Source organism: Corapipo altera, unplaced genomic scaffold, assembly GCF_003945725.1.
Source record: "Corapipo altera isolate COAL_440 unplaced genomic scaffold, ASM394572v1 295, whole genome shotgun sequence".
NCBI lineage: Eukaryota > Metazoa > Chordata > Aves > Passeriformes > Pipridae > Corapipo > Corapipo altera.
In genome coordinates, this window is record NW_020884936.1 from 1905173 (window position 1) to 1911583 (window position 6411).

A 6411-nucleotide genomic window follows, 5' to 3' on the forward strand; every position below is an offset into this window, starting at 1 on the left:
GTGTGTTTAGGAGCACATCCCAGATATAACCCCACATGTGTGTGTGTCTGTGTGTTTAGGAGCACATCCCAGATATACCCACACGTGTGTGTGTGTGTGTGTGTGTGTTTGGGAGCACATCCCAGCTATACCCACACGTGTGTGTGTTTGTCAGCACACCCCAGCACATCTGAGGGCACAGTTATGCAATCCCAGAAACCTTAGATGCAAGTTTGCACTGTCCTTAAGGACAGCCCTGTCTGTGTGGTGCTGACAGCAGCAGTCACGGGACAGGCCAAGGATTGGATCCAACCGAAAAATAACCCCATAAAAATAAGTAATAATCCACTGCCAGGTGTGTGGGCTCCCTGACCAAGACCTGCCACCCACAGTCACACCAGGACATGCACAAGAATGGGGTGAACCCTTTTACTAGAAGTAGCATTTTAAAATTGTGTAAGTCACCCGTGAGTCTGTGCCCTGCCAGGGCTGGAAAACAGTTATGCAAGAGAGGAAACGAGCAGTGGGAGACAGGACAGCTCAGAGAAAACATCTCTGTGCAGTTCCACTCCTGGAACCAGGGACTTGCACAACAACGCTCCCTCCAGCTTCCCAGGCTGTCCCAAAGGGTCTGTGAGCTTCAGGAGTTCAACCAAAGGATTACCAGACACGTCCTCCCCGCAGAGTCCTCTGGGATCACAGCGCTGACAGATTCCAAAAAACAAAATCCTGTTAGAAGAAGATTGGAGATCAAAGCAGGAGGTTACACCTACATCCTGGAACATGCATGCCCATGGGAGAGGAGAATTTTTAATTTGGTTTCAGACTAAGTGCCCATCCAACAGAAACGTCAGATCAGAACTCTTGCATATTATACCTGTATGAGGGCTTTGGGAGAAAACCCAGTCCCCACCTGTCCTGAAAAATGAACTAAACTGAACTGACCCTCACAAAAAGAACAAAACTCTTCCTTTCCTATGCAATTTCCAGCTTAAGGATAGGTCAGGACTACCTGCTTCATTTAGCACATGGCATTTTCTGGATATATCAGCTACAAGGGAGCTTGAGCAGGTACTTCACAAAAGAAATGATCCAAACCAACATGCCTTTTTTTTTTTTTTCCTCTCTTCCTCAAAGTGTGCAAACATCATTATATCCTGTCCAATATTTCAGTCATTCCAAGCATGCCAGCAAAACATACGCTGTTCCAGGCCACTCAGCTCAATCTAGAGGACACACTTAAGAAAAATCTGGCATTATGCAGAATAATGAATGAAGAAATGAATAACTAAATATCCATTCTTCAAAAATTATCTACATCCACTTAGTTCTCTACTTCGTCAGCCAGGAAAACAAATATTTTCCTACTTCTTAAACGATAGTTCCTGCCTTTGAACTCAGTAGGTACACACACACACACACACACATACACATGAAGAAAAAGTGGAATTAAATGAACTTTTCAAACCATTATGAAGACTTTGCAGCCCTTTAAAGACCTATTGCATAAAAGAAATGCATGTGACCAAAGCAAAAAATTCCCCACAAGCTGAAATTGTCTGCGTTTACGTCACTGCAGCTCTCTGGGCTCCCCACAGCTGAGACTCTCCTCACTCACTGCAACCTCCTTTCTGCCACTGATCTGCTCCGTGGCCTCCAGTTCTCCCTCTTGGAAGTGGGATAAACACGGTCTCAGAGCGTGATGTGGAAAACCCCTCCGAAGAGGGAATATGCAACAACCAAAGCCCTGTGTAAATCGCTACCTCTGGGCTGCAAAAATGTGTTTCCCTCAGGCCCAGCAACCTCCCAGCCACCATCATTTTGAGTTATCCCAGAGCAGCAACAATAGCTGCCTTGTTTAACCAATCCTTAAAGGATGGGCTGGTAGCAGAGAACTACCCGGGAGCAGCTCAGGGATCAAACTCCAGCATGAACAGCAAGGACGAGCTTTTTGACCCTTCTTGCATTACATTCCTGCTGATGAGCTCATCTCACTACCTTCAGAGGAACCCAGGCCTTTCCCGGTGCCAAATCTCTCCCTGCTGCACCTCTCACCTTCCCTCACATCCCAGCCTTGCAACCTCATGGCCCCGGCCCCAAAATGTCTCAAAACAAAAACTCCAGCTGCCACAAAAAGAAAAAAAAAAAAACAAAGCCACTAAAATTGCACTTAAAACCAATGATATGATTAAAATTCACCAAACATCACCATTGCTTTAAGATCTACTGCATTTAAAGATTTCCCCAGGAAAAGGTCACCAGTACACAGAGCACATCCTCCAAAGCAAACGTCCCTGTCACAGTGCTGTCAGGTTCAGGTGGCAAATATGTTGTTATAAAAACCCTGTATGGTGTGTTATCCACAGCTCAGAGCTGCTGGTTCAATCACAGGATGGTTTGGGTTGGAAGGACCTTAAAGACCATCCAGTTCCAACCCTTTGCCACGGGCAGGGACACCTTCCACTAAATCAGGTTGCTCCAAGCCTCACCCAACCTCATCTTGAACACTTCCAGGGATGAGGCAGCCACAGTGTCTCTGGACAACCTGTGCCAGGGCCTCACCACCCTCTGAGTAAAGAACTTCTTCCCAATATCCAATCTAAACGTTCCCTCTGTCGATGTGAAGCCATTTGCCCTTGTCCTGCCACTCCAAGCCCTTTTCCAAATCCCTCTGCAGCTCTCTTGGAGTCCCTTAAGGCCCTGGGAGATGCTGGAAGGTGTCCCCAGAGGCTTTTCTTCTCCAGTCTGAACACCCCCAGCTCTCTCAGACACTCACCTACAGTCCCAACCCCCAGCCCGGGGTCCCTCAGGGTGCTGGCTCTAGTATCCAAAGCCTTTTTTGTCCCATGCAATAAATAAAGAACACACTGTGTATTTTGGTGATGCAATGGGCACCACATGTGGTCAGATGAAGGGAAGGACAGTGCCATGAACTCCCTAATGAGCACACATCCTGTACAGCAATCCCACTGCAACACTGACTGATGGTCTCCTCTTTAACAAAAGTCACTTGTACGTGGTCAAGTTTAACCTCAACAGGCTTTATTACAGGCTGCAACGTCCTTTCACAAGGTACAGGGAGGAGCTGAACCTCACAGGCTCCCCAAAATTATGTTTATAATTGTACACAAGACACAAAAACAGGACCTCAAAATAAGGTTCTTGAAAACCCACTCTCCAGAATGGAGCCACACCCCCGTGGAAGAGCTGCACCACACCCCTGTGCTCTTCAGGTGCCACCCATGCACGTGGTGGTAACTGGAGTAGCCACTAAGTTTTATTTTCCAAGCAGTTCATATTCCCACCTGTGGTGTTCCTGGAATCTTTTCTTAAAATACAAAGAAACCACTGAAATATTAGATTATTTTAAAAAAAAAATATATATATATATAAAAAGCAGAGATTTGAGACCAATTTCCATGGTGACTCCTGTAAACTCCAGTGCACACACCCACGGGCCCTCCACGGGGAGCACAGCAAAGCCAACAGATCCACAGAGCTGATGGGAACGGGACACAGCATCAAGGTGGCTGGAAATTTTCATGTTCCCTCAACAGGAAGACAACAAGGACGATAACATGGCCTGGAAAAACCACAAAGGTGGTTTCGAGATGCCACTTGTTAAATCATTTGCTTCTTAGGAGCCTGTAATGGGATGGATTGGTTGCATTTGGGTTTTTTTTTATGGCAGTGCTTCTATTCCCTATTCCCACAGTGGGTTACCATCCCACTCCCATGTTACTGCTGTGTTACAGATTATTTTTTGCACCCAAGCAGAGCAGGACAGCTCCTTAAGCCACATCCTTAAGCCAGAGGTTTAGACTCCCTCTTGAGCAGGGAGAGTTCAAACCCGTTCTTCACCCACATCAGTTCTAAGAGGCAATCCTTATACCCCTTTAATTTATTATTTATCCCTCTGACATAATGTTTTAGCTCACCAACAGAGCTTAAAAAATCAGTTATTTAATTTCCATAGACTTGACTTCATTAACTTCTGGAGAGGACTAATGTTTGTGGCCACTGGGAGAGGGTATTTCTACATTTTTCCATTTTCTGGTCTGTTAATTACAATTACTGAGAGAGAAGGAGACAGCGGTGAGGCTTGTGAAACACAGCAGGCTGTGCTTTAACATTTGTAAAAGGAACAGAGAAAATAATTTCTCTCTCTTTTTTGTATAACCCAATCACACAAAGTAAATCCACATACTTCAGAAGTCAGCATCACCATTCTCCTTGGGAACTCATTTGGGCCAGCAGGAACTTAGCTGGAGAACCTCAGATTTGATTAGAAGGGATTACTTTTCCGTGGGATGACAGGAGCAGAAAATACAAAGTTATATAAGTGGCACTGAGAGACAGGCAGATACACTTTGGAGGCAGGCAGCAGGATGCAGGAATACTCCTCCAGCCTTCTGAGGCAGAGACAGGCAGGAATCTGACAGCTTTTGAGGGATGGAAGATGGTGAAAAACCCAAATTGCACTACTTGGCAAAGGTGGAGGCCAGTAAAAGCACCATCACACCTCTCAGACAAAAGGATGTTGAGTCCCCTGTTCGCGAGGAATGTTAACAATTTGACTGAGCTTTCCAAACTCCACCTCAACTCCTTCAACCCCACCGAGTCAACTGAGATCCCTACATCCCGTGTTTCAGAGACACCACAGCTGACCCATGACAGCACATTTTGGTGGGAGAGACACAACAGGAGAAAGCCCTTTCAGTACAAACCAGAGAGGGACGACATCCAGGAGTGCTTTCAGCAGCAGCAGAGATGAGGACATGGGATCCCTCATGGATCTCAGGACACGTGCAGTGTGTTTGTGGGGCTCCAGCCACACACCCCAGCATTCCAGGGAAGCGTGGCACAAAGCTGTACAGCTCCAGAGCAGCTGCTCCATGGAGCCAAAGGATGGAGAAGGAAAAACAACCACAGCTAACAACATCAGCCACCACTTTCAGGACGTAAAGCCCCAGAACTCTGCGCCTATTCCCATACATAGCTCAGCCAAAATACCAGCTGGATGCTCCTCCAAACCCAAAGATGCCCAGGTAAACATTTGAGCAACTACACGATGATTTGGATCAGGCACTGAGTCAGACACAAGACCTTTGGGTCTTTGCCAGCTCAGTAGTCATCCAAAACTGCTTCCTAGTCCAGCTACCCTCTCCACAACAGCGGCACGGGGGAAAGGCAGCACTGGCTTTTTTTAGAGGCACAGCCAGCTGAAACCACGGAGCTTGCTACTCCCTACAAAACACAGTACATCTGTTCCACAGCAGTGCCATAAAAGATTAGTAAGTGCTGGGCTAACAGTCTGGAAAGGGAAAAGGACCTAGGAGAGCAAAATGTTATCACTAAGTCAATAAAACAACATCTGTAAAGGACTGAGAACATAACAGCGTTCTTGCACAACACAGAAATGCTCCTGGGCTGATTTCTTGTTCTCCACTAAACCTGTCTGGTAACTCTGGGAATAGGGCTGCGTCGTACAGGCTACGGGAAAAGTGGATCAACAGGGTGAGCTAAGGACAGAGCTCTGGGCTCGACTCTGTTTGTGCAGGATCGTGGGGTGGATGCACGTTAGCTGATACATATGGTTTCACTTTTACATAAAGCTTGTGTTTACATCTGATATATCAGCACATACAGCTGGCCCCGGCACCGGGTTTGAGGCGGAGCGTCCATACACCACACACAGCACTTTTTGGGGTGATCAGAGCAAGGATCCAGCGGAGCAGTTCCCCAACTCGGGGTGAGGATGTAAATCGCTGAAATGCTTTGTTTTGAGGGCAGGTTCGGTAACTGACAATTGGCTTTGTGCATTTCACCGCCACGAGTCCAGGGCTAACCCCTCATCTATCACAGCGACCTCAAAGAGGAGCAATTCCGAAGAAGTCAATGGATTTGACTGAAAACGCCAGACCGGTGCGAACTGCCAAGCCCCCGGTATTGTAACAGCTTTGTGTAAACAAGGAACACCGTGCGAGCCTTCACAGCTCGTCATTTGCATCCCGACCACGGTGACTTCCCCACTTAACCTTTCCTCTTCGTGTCATCGCCTGGAATGCCAAGGCGGGGAATGCGGAGGAGCGCATCGCGTGCGGGAGATACGCTGACATCAACACACAGAGGGGGGAAAAGAGACGCAAAGCACCCCAAAATCCCGACACAATCATGGGGTTTTCTGCCCTGAGTCGAAACAGCGATCCCTTCTCCCAGCCTCCCCAAAAAGAGAGGTAGGGATGACACCGCACCTGCAGCCTCCTGCTCTGCACCTGAGCTGGGGTGTCGAGGGGCTGAGGAACGAGAGTTGGCACGTTCCTGGGGTGTTCTGGTGTGTGTGGGATGGGGCACAGGGAGTGACCCCTCAGGATGATGTGTGGGATGGGGCACAGGGAGTGACCCCTCAGGACGGTGTGTGGGATGGGGCAC

At 47.7% G+C, this 6411-nt stretch overlaps 1 protein-coding gene across 1 annotated transcript in view; it reads right to left on the minus strand.

The window, feature by feature from the left end:
* SMOX (spermine oxidase) overlaps window positions 1–6411 on the minus strand; it is a 51353-nt gene that overhangs the window by 44508 nt on the left and 434 nt on the right. The window lies entirely within an intron of this gene.